Consider the following 15211-nt stretch of genomic DNA (forward strand, 5'->3'; position numbering starts at 1 on the left):
GCATTGTCTACACTGGATACAGCTGAGGGCAGGACTAGCTATGTACAATGTATCAGTCTGGAGCTCACAGAGCATTGTCTACACTGGATACAGCTGAGAGCAGGACTAGCTATGTACAATGTATCAGTCTGGAGCTCACAGAGCATTGTCTACACTGGTTACAGCTGAGGGCAGCACTAGCTATGTACAATGTATCAGTCTGGAGCTCACAGAGTATTGTCTACTCTGGATACAGCAAGGGGGCAGGACTAGCTATGTACAATGTATCAGTCTGGAGCTCACAGAGCATTGTCTACACTGGTTACAGCTGGGAGCAGGACTAGCTATGTACAATGTATCAGTCTGGAGCTCACAGAGCATTGTCTACACTGGTTACAGCTGAGGGCAGCACTAGCTATGTACAATGTATCAGTCTGGAGCTCACAGAGTATTGTCTACTCTGGATACAGCAAGGGGGCAGGACTAGCTATGTACAATGTTTCAGTCTGGAGCTCACAGAGCATTGTCTACACTGGTTACAGCTGGGAGCAGGACTAGCTATGTACAATGTATCAGTCTGGAGCTCACAGAGCATTGTCTACACTGGATACAGCTGAGAGCAGGACTAGCTATGTACAATGTATCAGTCTGGAGCTCACAGAGCATTGTCTACACTGAATACAGCTGAGAGCAGGACTAGCTATGTACAATGTATCAGTCTGTAGAGCTCACAGAGCATTGTCTACACTGGATACAGCTGAGAGCAGGACTAGCTATGTACAATGTATTGGTGCCCCCTTCTCTCCTAACGCCCCCTATGCCTACACCCACTCTGTGAACCTTGCTGGGCTTTACTGGCCTTATGAAACGCTTTATCCTCCCCTCATTCAGTACAGTAAAGCGTTTTAAAAATTTTGTTTAGAAAACAAATGAAACTTTAGGTTCCACAGAGAGATTTATCTGAGAGATTTTTGAAGACAAAACCAGGAATGTATTTGAAAAGAGGAGAAATCTCAGTCTTTTCTTTATGATCTGTTCGGTTTATAGTCTGTTCCTGGCTTTGGCTTCAAAAATCTGTCAGATAAATCTCTCTGTGTAAAAGCACCTATAGTTGTAGACAAGAGGAGGAGGCCTTGTATAACTCCAGGGGTGGGCACTCAGGGGCTCTGAGGGTCCTCAGGCCCACCAACCCCTTCATTAACCCTTCACTCTGCTATAGGATGATGGTGCTCTATGCTGAGTAGCACTCTCCCGGTAGATGGGCCTCTCTAAAGCTCGGTGGCCCCCGCTGTCTGTCTCAGTCCCTGCTAAACCACAAACCATATGGACCGCGCGTTTACATTTTTTTCCCACCGTTAAACCAACACTGCAATTACCGACTTTGGAAAACATAGCGAGGAGGAGACGCAACTTGTAAACCCGGAGTCATTAAACTAATGAATGAATGTGGACAAATCTGAAGGAATATTTAATGCCGGGCTGAAAACTAAGAGGCGGTGGGGGGAGGGGGGGCTGCGCAATTCTGCAATGGTGCATTTTGCTGGAAATTAAATGGCTGTTTACTGCAGTTTCAGCAATGCAGCCGCCGCTCCGTCAAGCTATTAAGTTGAGCGTTGAACTTCATAGAGCTGGCTGTCTTTCCCAGCCGTCCTTTTGATGTTACCTCCAAAGGAAGGAGATCAAAGGCGGGTAGTGCGGTGAGGGAAAGTCCCGCTCTTAGCCGAGCAGCCTGTGATATATGGTAAAATCTTGGCCACAAGCTCAAGAAAATCTACTTGCATAGGTAAGTGTTAAACCCGAAGCCATCAGGAGCAAGTGTAAAATAAGGAGCGGTGGCTGCAGGGTCGCGGGGGGCGCCATTACCTGCGTCATTCGCCATTTCATCCAACACCTAGACGCACAGGTCCCCCCTCCCCCCACATTATTATTATTGTGGCAATGTTCATCTACTATGAATGCAGCGCCTGACCTGTGCACAATATTAAGGCGTCACCCCTCCATCCCCCTCAGGTGCAGGCTGCAGACCCCCGCCTCCATATAGGACCACTACAACCCTTACATTCAGCTACCAGGTGAGGGGCAGCTCCGGCCTCTGCACCCGCTATTGCCCCCTCTCTGTTATGGTCCTTTTAGATGGAGCGATAATTCGTCCGATCGCACGATTAACGATTTTGAATGAACGATGTGTTTTTTATAACGATAAGCGTTTAGACGGAACAATACATCGTACGGAAAAATCGTTTTGCGATCGCTTAAGCCTATCTCACACATAGGTGAAATTGTTGAAAGACTGTTTACATGGAACGATCTGCAAATTTTTTGCGAACGACGATTTGAGAACATGTTGAAAGATCAAAATGAACGATTTCTTGCTCGTCGCTTGATTGTTCGCTGCGTTTACACGGAACGATTATCGCTCAAATGCGATCGTTATCGTGAAAATTTGAACGATAATCGTTCCGTCTAAAAGGACCATTACACAGGCTGCACACCTGCAGCACGGAGCTAGCACACGTGTGTTCCATGTTCTCTGGGATCACAGCATCTGTTGCAGGGGGAAGATGCGGAAATGTCACCATCCCCAAAGACAGCGCTCATTATGGAGATTCCAGCCGGCCGAGGATTACAGACTAATTGCTCCCCTGACAATAAGGCTGAATATTTACCCAAGATTCCCATAGTCAGGACTCCAATGCCTCTATAGACTCCCCAGGAGCCACCGCACAGCAACCCCGACCACCTAGCACCAAACCATTAACCCATTGTCTGCCACACAGGACTCACTGCAAATTAATTTAGGAATATATATATATATATATATATATATATATATATATATATATATATACAACCTATCTATCTATCTATCTATCTATCTCGCATAGAAATCACCTATTGTATCACTGTGTTATCTGTGGTGTTACATAGGACTGCAGGTGACAGCTACTACATTATCTGTACTCAGAGATATCACTGTGTTATCTGTGGTGTTACATAGGACTGCAGGTGACATCTATTACATTATCTGTACTCAGAGATATCACTGTGTTATCTGTGGTGTTACATAGGACTGCAGGTGACATCTACTACATTATCTGTACTCAGAGACAGAGATCACTGTGTTATCTGTGCTGTTACATAGGACTGCAGGTGACATCTACTACATTATCTGTACTCAGAGATATCACTGTGTTATCTGTGGTGTTACATAGGACTGCAGGTGACATCTATTACATTATCTGTACTCAGAGATATCACTGTGTTATATGTGCTGTTACATAGGACTGCAGGGGACATCTACTACATTATCTATACTCAGAGATATCACTGTTATCTGTGCTGTTACATAGGACTGCAGGGGACATCTACTACATTATCTGTACTTTTCTCCCACCCGGCACACAGGGGTCAGGCCTCATCCTTACAGTCGTGTGATTAGGTTTTGCCCCTATATAGTGAGAAATGATGCATCATGGGGCATAAGGAGATACTGTTATCTGTCCATTAGGGCTGATCGGTGGTCTGGTAGCGGGGGTCATCAGTGTAATATTATGTGATAGCTGGAGGGTTCCTGCACATAAAGTATTTCACTTGGCAGAAGATCTTACACCTGACGCACCTGGCTCTCTGTATCGTGGGATTTAACCCTGCGGCTAATCCTAATTTGTTACCTGTCAGTCTGTCCTGGAAGAAACATCCAATCCTTCAATCAGTCAATGAGATTCATCAGTCTGGAGCCACGCTGACCAAACGCACTGTGATGGCTATGGGGCTGAAGGACATAAACCTGGGATACAGGGGGTTAAACTGGATCTACTGCATCAACACCCCTATAGCTCCTGTCCATAACCGCCCTATATACTAAGAGGGACTGAAACGCGTAGGTTCCATTGATGTCAATAGAAGGAAATTCACCAAACCTGAGAACGAGAACTGAATGAGGCAAAAGTCACCAAACTAAAAGATGTGAGAAGGAGGGGAAGCTTGTCACCTAGACCCATCAATAACATTATCTGTAATAACAATACCAGACATCGAAAGGTTCACATGTCCTTTAAGCTGCAATCTGAGCCTGAGCAAGGTGGGAAACGGAAGGGTGAGCGTTCCATGCTAGAGACTCAGGAAAGGTGTCACATAGGGTAACGTGGCAGCACTCCAGAGAATGGACACTGCCGCATTGTGTAAGGATAGAATTAGTCACCCTGTCAGCACCTAATATGTTCCTCTAGGCACAAGGAGAAGTATGAAAGATGAAGAGGGAAGCTGCTGGATCTTCAGGCATTAAATGTAGCATACCTGACAGCAACCCCTGTCCACAAGGGTAACCAAAGCCACCAATAACACATCTAATAATAACAGGAGTTATCCCCAGGTTATAGAATAGGGATAAATATATAACTACTATAATACTGCCCTATATACAGGAATATAACTACTATAATACTGCCCTATATACAGGAATATAACTACTATAATACTGCTCCTATATACAGGAATATAACTACTATAATACTGCTCCTATATACAAGAATATAACTACTATAATACTGCCCCTTATATAAAAGAAAATAACTACTATAATACTGCTCCTATATACAGGGATATAACTACTATAATACTGCTCTTATATACAAGACTATAACTACTATAATACTGCTCCTTTATACAGGGATATAACTACTATAATACTGCTCCTATATACAGGAATATAACCACTATAATACTGCTCCTATATACAGGAATATTACTACTATAATACTGCTCCTATATACAGGAATATAACTACTATAATACTGCTTCTTTATACAGGAATATAACTACTATAATACTGCCCCCTATATACAAGAATATAACTACTATAATACTGCTCCTATATACAGGAATATAACTACTATAATACTGCTCCTATATACAAGAATATAACTACTATAATACTGCTCCCTATATACAGGAATATAACTACTATAATACTGCTCCCTATATACAGGAATATAACTACTATAATACTGCTCCTATATACAGGAATATAACTACTATAATACTGCCCCCTATATACAGGAATATAACTACTATAATACTGCCCCCTATATACAGGAATATAACTACTATAATACTGCTCCTATATACAGGAATATAACTACTATAATACTGCTCCTATATACAGGAATATAACTACTATAATACTGCTCCTATATACAGGAATATAACTACTATAATACTGCCCCCTATATACAGGAATATAACTACTATAATACCGCTCCTATATACAGGAATATAACTACTATAATACTGCTCCTATGTACAGGAATATAACTACTATAATACTGCTCCTATATACTGTACAAGAATATAACTACTATAATACTGCCCCTTATATAAAAGAATATAACTACTATAATACTGCTCTTTATGTTAAGGAAATATAATGTGAGGTTATTCATATCTTTATTTGTAAGTTTCATTCTTACACAAGAAGCTATTGGAGAAGCTAGGAGAATGAACCCCTTATAGATGTGTCCCCCTTGGGCCGGACCCCCACCCGTCTTCCTGACACCATTTATACATTCTGCACTGAAGGAATGTGCAGATTTGATAGGACTGGAGAATGTATTGGACTTTAGTTGGATGAGTCAGTGCAGAGCACACAGGAAGCCTCCTCCTCAGCGGGACTAAGGTCATCCTGGGGTTTTATCGATCACTTATCTCCTCTCTGGTGAGCTCACCTCTGAGTGTACCACAGTCTTAAAGAGAATGACCTCATAAGTGATCTACCACATTATATCCAGATTTGGATACACTTGGTCTCCTGTCAGCATGACCTTTGCTTACTTTTCTCACCAATTTTAAGATTCTTGCTTGCTGTTAAAGGGGTACTCCAGCGACAAACATATATAGATATATTTTCAAATCAACTGGTGTCAGCAAGTTATGCAGGTTTAAGATTTAATTTCATTAAAAAAATCTCCAGTCTTCCAGTACTTATCAGCTGCTGTATGTCCTGCAGGAAGTGGTGTATTCTCTCCAGTCTGACACAGTGCTCTCTGCTTCCACCTCTGTCCATGTCAGGAACTGTCCAGAGCAGGAGAGGTTTTCTATAGGGATTTGCTGCTGCTCTGGACAGTTCCTGGCATGGACAGAGGTGGCAGCAGAGAGCACTGTGTCAGACTGGAGAGAAAACACCACTTCCTGTAGGACATACAGCAGCTGATAAGTACTGGAAGATTGGAGATTTTGAAATAGAAGTAATATACAAATCTCTGTCACTTTCTGGCACCAGTTGATTTTCTTTAATGATCCATTGAGAAATATGCCAATTGTGGTGACTGGTGACCCATTGGGTCCTTGCTTAGGATCTTATCTCGTTCACATTACATTATAAAAGTAGCCACAGAATTCAATGGCAGAAGATAACATTGTACTGTCCTCCTGGGAGTTGTAGTTCTACAGCTGGAGACTAAGCAGTACACAGCACGGCACAAAGAGGGCGCTGTTGAGCCCCGTGCAGGACGTGCCAGCTGAGCTAATAATCCACAAATATTTTGTTTATTTTAATTGTTCATTTGTGGAGCTGAATGGCAGCGAAAACAGGCGAGCGCTGCGAGGACAATGGAGGCTCGCAGGCACAACATGTGCAAACACACAGCCCTGGAAGGGAATCAGCTTCCTGAACTGGCTCTATTTGTGGTGAACAGACGAGTCGCCTTTGTTGCCGGAAGTAGATGGTGTTAGAGCGAGAGACGCTGCAGGATGTGGGGGCTGAAAGGAAAGGTCCACCAGGACGAATAACGCTCCGGATCAGTCCTCCCCAATCCCTGATGGGATCCCTGCCCAAGGGCGGACACTCAAGGACCAAAGTAATAAGAACACATTAAAAGTTCTGCCCAGAAATATCCTTCCCTATTGTATACACTATATATATACAGCTGTACTTTGGTTTAACAGAAACTTGGATTAAGAGCGTTTTGCAAGAAGAGCTCACAGTTTTTCAAAATAGTAACTTGGTGTAAGAGCATTGCTTTGGTTTAAGAGCTCCCTGTACTGGGTGAGAGGGGAAGTGGAGGAGGGGCATGGTCTGCATAGCGGGGTCTACAGCCCTGTATTCTGACCTGGGAAGTCTCCCTCACCTTCCAAATCATAGCAGATCCACTTCAGGCTGGGGCTTACATCAGGGAACAGAACCGTGGAAGTAATCTCTTCATAGATGTAACCCCTCTCTCCCCGGACAGAGAGCGCTGCTGTACTGTGCCCACATCTGTCCTGCTCATTCCTTCATGCTCCCTGCAGTCTCTGTTATCTCTTCTGTTTCCCATTCTTTCCATTCCTGCTATAATGTGCCTGTACTCACACTCAGCTATACACACTGCTGCTATAATGCGCCTGTACTCACACTCAGCTATACACACTGCTGTTTAATGTGCCTGCACTTACACTCAGCCATTCACACTGCTGTATAGAAATTATTCTGTCACTGTCCTCCTGCACAGCTCTGTGATTCTCACTTCCTGAAAACACACAGACCTCTGGCAGCAGTCCTGGTTCTTTATTCTAGCCTGTTGTACTACGCTACTGCATTATGGGGATCTGCAGCTCCATCCGGTATCTACAAACTGCTGCTGTGTTTTCAGGGTTATACAGTTACTATACATTATACACCACATGCTGATTGCTATACTGTACAGTAACTTATATATCACATATCCAGCTGCTGTGTTATCAGGGTTATACAGTTACTATACATTATATACCACATGCTGCTATACTGTACAGTAACATATATCACATATCCAGCTGCTGCTGTGTTATCAGGGTTATACACTTACTATACAATATACACTACATGCTGATTGCTATACTGTACAGTAACTTATATATCACATATCCAGCTGCTGCTGTGTTATCAGGGTTATACAGTTACTATACATTATACTCCACATGCTGATTGCTATACTGTACAGTAACTTATATATCACATATGCAGCTGCTGTGTTATCAGGGTTATACACTTACTATACAATATACACTACATGCTGATTGCTATACTGTACAGTAACTTATATATCACATATCCAGCTGCTGCTGTGTTATCAGGGTTATACAGTTACTATACATTATACTCCACATGCTGATTGCTATACTGTACAGTAACTTATATATCACATATCCAGCTGCTGTGTTATCAGGGTTATACAGTTACTATACATTATATACCACATGCTGCTATACTGTACAGTAACTTATATATCACATATCCAGCTGCTGTGTTATCAGGGTTATACAGTTACTATACATTATACACCACATGCTGATTGCTATACTGTACAGTAACTTATATATCACATATCCAGCTGCTGTGTTATCAGGGTTATACAGTTACTATACATTATATACCACATGCTGCTATACTGTACAGTAACTTATATATCACATATCCAGCTGCTGTGTTATCAGGGTTATACAGTTACTATACATTATATACCACATGCTGCTATACTGTACAGTAACTTATATATCACATATCCAGCTGCTGTGTTATCAGGGTTATACAGTTACTATACAGTATACACCACATGCTGCTATACTGTACAGTAACTTATATATCACATATCCAGCTGCTGCAGTGTTATCAGGGTTATACAGTTACTATACATTATATACCACATGCTGCTATACTGTACAGTAACTTATATATCACATATCCAGCTGCTGTGTTATCAGGGTTATACAGTTACTATACATTATACACCACATGCTGCTATACTGTACAGTAACTTATATATCACATATCCAGCTGCTGTGTTATCAGGGTTATACAGTTACTATACAATATATACTACATGCTGATTGCTATACTGTACAGTAACTTATAATATCACAGATTAAGCTGTTTCTTATTGTTTGTTTCATCTGTTCTACATGTTATTCAGAACAATACATGATTATTTTTTGGGTGTGGAACCAATTGTCTGCATTTCAATTACAGTGGTGCCTTGGATTACGAGCATAATTCGTTCCGGGACGGAGCTTGTCATCCAAATCCACTATTATACCAAAGCAAATTTTCCCATAAGAAGTAATAGAAATGCAGACAATTGGTTCCACACCCCAAAAAATAATGATTTATTATTGTGAATAACATGTAAAACAGATGAAACAAACATTCAGAAACAGCAGAATCTGTGATATTATAAGTTACTGTACAGTAATGGAGAGGATGGGAAACACAAGGGCGGACAGAGACTGCAGGGGGCAGGAAGGAAGGAGCAGGACAGATGTGGGCACAGTATAGCAGCGCTCTCTGTCCGGGGAGAGAGGGGTTACAGCTATGGAGAGATTACCTCCACAGTCCTGTCCCCTGATGTAAGCCCCAGCCTGAAGTGGATCTGCTATGATTTGGAAGGTGAGGGAGACTTCCTAGGTCAGAGTACAGAGCTGTAGACCCCGCTATGCAGACCATGCCCCTCCCCCACTCAGTACAGGGAACTCTTAAACCAAAGCAAGGCTCCTCAACCAAGTCACAATTTTGGAAAAACTGTGAGCTCTTAAAGGGGTACTCCAGCGGGTAGGCACTTTTTTGCAGCGGACTTTAAATGGATCCCGCCTCCTTCACTGAGTAGCTGAGCAGACCTGAGACATATCATCTCGGGCCCGCGTCAGACACCCGAAAGCGGCCGGGAACCGGCCACTGGAGTACCGCAATGCGGGACCCGCCGCTGGTCCCAGCAAAAAAGTGCCCCCTCCCCCGCTGGAGTACCCCTTTAAACCAAAATGCTCTTAAACCAAGTTACTCTTAAACCAAGGTACCACTGTATATCTAATTACAGCAATGTAATGCTCAGCTATGTCATAAACTACCAGAGGATGCAGAGATATGGACCAGTATATCCATGAATCTAAGATAGTATCATGCACGCTATGTATCACACTAAAAAACTACAAAGGTATGAAGCAAACAGTCCAAAAATAAGAGGTAATGTACGGTAACCATGTAATATCACATACTATAAATACTTGATAAGATACAGTATATCTATACAATGTAACATAACATGGCGTGCCAAAACAGATAATACGCTGCCAGAAGATACTAAGATATCAGCCCGAATATCCAAAAATATCATATATGTAAAATATTCCATACACTACATAATATACTACTAGAAGATACTGAGATACAATATCTAATAACAACATATACTATGTGATACACTACCAGAATATAGTGAGATATCAGCTGGTATATGCAATAATATACATAATAAAATGTAATATATACCATACACTACATAATACACTACCAGAAGATACTGAGATACAATATATCTAATAACATCATATACTTTGTGATATACTACCAGAAGATACTGAGATATCAGCCGGTATATCCAATAATATACATAGTATATGTAAAGCAAAATAAACTACTACAATATAGTACAATATATCCAATAGTATACCACAATGTAACATTACATTATAATGTAACATATATATATTATATATAATATATATTAAACTGCTTATATACTATGAGAAAAGACAGATATGTGATAATATATAGTATATTCAGCAATATAACAAAGCTCCAACTTATGCAGGAGCCTTTTACATAGAGAATATATCCTATAATATACGCTGAGGCTCATACAGCACACAAGCCTGTAATGGAAGAGCAGCCGCCATACTAGCGTCCATACGATTGGGCTCAACCCTATAAGCCGCCATACACACTACAGCTGCTGACTATGGGGAGATCTGCCGACCACGTAATGTGCTGGCACCCCCATTAATGGCAGATGTTGGGGGGGTTCAACGTGCTGGCTCCTGTCTCAGAGCAGTACGGGCCTGTCTATAGGGGCATCGGCTGAGTGACAGCTCAGGACAGCTGCCTACCTCTTGTCCCAGCTTATAAAACAATATAGTATTGTGTAACGTAATATACTCCAATATGATAAACTGTAATGTAATATAATGCCGTATAAAAGACAGTAATGCAATAGGCCACAAAGTAATATAATATCATACACTATAATATAATCTCGTGTCTTACTGCAGTATAACAGAATAATATTTATAGGAGAAGAGCCAAGAGTAAGGGTTGGTGTTGTCTGTAATACCTCCTTATGGCACCACTGATAAGCTCCACCCTCTTATTGATTAAGCCCCGCCCAGAGTATATAAAGGGCACTCCTATTAAAGGGGTACTCCGGAGAAAATATTTTTCTTTCAAATCAACTGGTTTCAGTAAGTTATATAGATTTGCAGTTTACAAATTTACAGACTTCCAGGACTTACCAGCTGCTGTATGCCCTGCAGGAAGTGGTGTATTATTTCCAGTCTGACACAGTGCTCTCTGCTGCCACCTCTGTCCATGTCAGGAACTGTCCAAGGCAGCAGCAAATCCCCATAGAAAACCTTTGCTGCTCTGGACAGTTCCTGACATGGACAGAGGTGGCAGCAGAGAGCACTGTGTCAGACTGGAGAGAACACACCACTTCCTGCAGGACGTTCAGCAGCTGATAAGTGCTGAAAGACTGGAGATTTTATAATAGAAGTAAATTACAAATCTATATCACTTTCTGACACCAGTTGATGTGAAAGCAAAATATTTTCGCCAGTGTTCCCCTTTAATAAATAAGGCCCTGTCTGTGCTCCTCGTTGCCCACCAGGTGCATAAAAGGCGTTGTCAGGCTCAGAAAAACATGTCTGCTTTCTTGCAGAAACAGCGCTCCTCCTGTCCTCCGTTTGGGTGCGGGGGGGGTTTGCAGGTCAGTTCCATTAAAACGAATCAGCTGTAATACCACACACAACCTGAGGACAGGGGGGCGCTGTTTTTGCATGAAAGTAGTTGTGCTTTCTATAATCCTGGTTTGTGCTTCAGACTCCTTCAGCCGTCATAGATACTACTGTCAGCCACATTGGTGCACATGGGACTCATTTCCTTGGCCTTCCCTCTGCCAACTCTTCCTGGCACTTAGTCACAGGGGGAGATCATTCTCACTGTGAAGACAAGCTTGACCTGATCCTCGTATAGACTAGAAGTGTTGCCAGATACTAAGCCTTAAACTCTGTCTCTTACCTATGGCTTTCCAGCTGCTGCAAAACTAAAACTCCCATCATGCCCGAACAGCCGAAGGCTGTTCGGGCATGATGGGAGTTGTAGTTTGGCAAAAGCTAGACACGAAAAACGAGAATAACGAATATAGATTCCCAGGTGGTTCTACCCAACAGAACAGCAGGAGTAGGAATATCCTATAGAGCAGACCGGCATCCACTATGCATCAGGTGTTCTCATTTATGAGACGCCGGCCCTTTAAATAACCAGCAGGTAGTGAGAGTTTCCCGACATGAGCGCAGAGCTCTTATTAACACAGAGGATCTGACTTTACATTCCAAAGTAAACAGAGAGACAGCTGGGGAGGGGTGGTGTGTGCCAGCAAACAAGGTGTTTACCCAGGCCACAGGTCACAGCCAGGGGGCGCCACACTCCTCATCCACAGTGCATGGGACCCCATTACTACCCCAACACTCATCTACACCAACAAATCCACAAGAAGAACACTTTAGTAGTGATAACATTAAAGGGTCGGCCCTCCGTAATATGGATACAATGTGATTTCTGGATGATATAAAGTTCTGGACCTGTTTATTATACTTTGGGGGTCAGCTCCTCCCTATCATCACAGTCTTCCAGGATGGGGGCATTATACAGCACGCCAGCGCGTTACCATGGAGCAGAACTTTCTCTTGTTACCACCAGAATGTTTCCAGATAGATTCGGAGACCCCTTCCCCCAACCCATTATAACACACAGTAACCAGCATGCATCTCTCCTCTCCTGGATTGGTAGGTGTCTCCATAAAACCAATATCTGGGTAACACCAAGCTGAACCAGCAACACAATCGCATGACACCAACTCAACATGAATACCCCCCTGCTCAACCTTTAATTTACTCTTCACTGATCCTGAGTTATATTCTGTATTATACTCCAGAGCTGCACTCACTATTCTGCTGGTGGGATCACTGTGCACATACATTACATTACTGATCCTGTACTGATCCTCAGTTATATCCTGGATTGTACTCTACAGCTGAACTCACAAATATGGAGCTTCAGAGCTAAAATATCACAGCATTTCTTGCTTATTCAGTTAGTGTCATCTAATATAGAAAGCACTAACTGCACCCTACACAGTGAACCCACCAGCAGAATAGTGAGTGCAGCTCTGGGGTATAATACAGGATGTAACTCAGGATCAGTACAGGATCAGTAATGTAATGTATGTACACAGTGACCTCACCAGCAAAATAGTGAGTGCAGCTCTGGAGTATAATACAGGATGTAAATCAGGATCAGTAATGTAATGTATGTACACAGTGACCCCACCAGCAGAATAGTGAGTGCAGCTCTGGAGTATAATACAGGATGTAAATCAGGATCAGTAATGTAATGTATGTACACAGTGACCCCACCAGCAGAATAGTGAGTGCAGCTCTGGAGCATAATACAGGATGTAACTCAGGATCAGTAATGTAATGTATGTACACAGTGACCCCACCAGCAGAATAGTGAGTGCAGCTCTGGAGTATAATACAGGATGTAAATCAGGATCAGTAATGTAATGTATGTACACAGTGACCCCACCAGCAGAATAGTGAGTGCAGCTCTGGAGCATAATACAGGCTGTAGGCCTGGATTAGCAGGTAACACTGCTCGAAGTGGAAACAGAACCCATCCTAGTCAGTGAGGTAGCCATCCCGTGCCTCACGCCTCGGACCCCTGGCCCAGGTTAGTTGCTCAGAGTTCCCTTAATATCCACCAGTCTGTGAGAAGTTTCTGACTCTACGGAGAGCTGTACTCTTTCCCGACCCGGGAGACTGTCAGTATTTTGTACCTGACTGGTCAGAAGCTGCAGCCTCCCTATACTGGTATTTTTAGATGGTGATGGTAACACCCATGAATTATAAGAGACTATCCTATCTCCCAGTCTCCAGGCTCATTAAGATGCCATCAACTCTCCTTAAAGGAGAACAACTGTAAAAATAATCCTATTGTTCCTCCTCACACTGCGCTCAAAGATGTGAGAAATGTATAAAAAAAATTCTACATGTATCTCAGGACCTCCATTATATGTGTATTCCTTCTTCTCCCTAGCCTCAGTATACGCTGTAAGGCAACTAGATACAGCAGGAGCCCTCCCCCACTTAACTCCACCCTCTTAGTTAAGTCCACCCCCTGTCAGCCACACATGGGAGGGATAAGGACAAGAACTGAGCACTAACTGGACAAACTTGTATCATGGAGTTTTAACGTGTCACTGTTGTTGTTGTTTTTTTTTTTACAGAAATCAATAGTACAGGTGATTTTAAGAAACTTTGTAATTGGGTTTATTAGGCAAATCTGCCATTATCTGCATCTGTTCTATGAAGAGGGGAGGAGGGAGATTATTCAACAGCAGAGAACAAAGGATTACACAGTAGGAGCTGTGTGAAAGCCGGTATTCAAAGGTCAGACAGGTCAGTGCTGACTTCAGAGGAGATAGCCGGTGATATAGCTGTAAATTAACTCTTTGTTGTCCTGTTTTGGTGCCTCATCTCCCTCCACTCCTCCCCTCTCCATAGAAAACAATGAAGACAGGGGGGGAGAGCTTCAAACTGCTTTTTCATGATAAAAATGCATTCTTTTGGCTAATAAACCCAATTACAAAGTTAGTTAAAATCTCCTGTACTATTGATTTCTGCCAAAAAAAAAATTAAACAACAGCGACACTTTAAGTGTAGTGTTCCTTTAAATAATTGCAGATAGTAATGTCCCACCTATGGGAAATCACTGGGATCAATGTCAAATATGCAAAAAGTAACAAAGACGACAAATGAAATAAATAAATGATAGATGAATAGAGTTGGATCCTGGAGGATGTATCAGTGTGTAGACGGCCAGCCTGGGGCAGGGATGTGTCTAATGGGGGGAACCAGGATAACAACCGAAAACACCTCCTGGTTCTGTATACTGGGACTCCACAAAAGCCAATCTCTCCATCCATATACAAAGCTGTATGACTCCGCCCCATTGACACTCTAACTGCACACCTTCCCTTCCCACAATGCAATGCTCTTTCAGGCAACTGGTAGCAAAAGTCTGAATGCAGCTTGTGATGTTAATGGAGAAGAAACCCAACGTAGCTCCGAATGGACACATGGATACTTGTATACATGGCAGTGGGGTCTTCAT

General features: G+C 42.5%; 1 protein-coding gene across 10 annotated transcripts in view; it reads right to left on the bottom strand.

Annotated features, from left to right (window-relative positions):
- Positions 1 to 15211, bottom strand: part of TCF7L2 (transcription factor 7 like 2) — a 178960-nt gene that overhangs the window by 92251 nt on the left and 71498 nt on the right. The gene's annotated exons all lie outside the window — the stretch shown is intronic.

The sequence above is a fragment of the Dendropsophus ebraccatus genome, chromosome 8, assembly GCF_027789765.1.
Source record: "Dendropsophus ebraccatus isolate aDenEbr1 chromosome 8, aDenEbr1.pat, whole genome shotgun sequence".
Classification (NCBI taxonomy): Eukaryota; Metazoa; Chordata; class Amphibia; order Anura; family Hylidae; genus Dendropsophus; species Dendropsophus ebraccatus.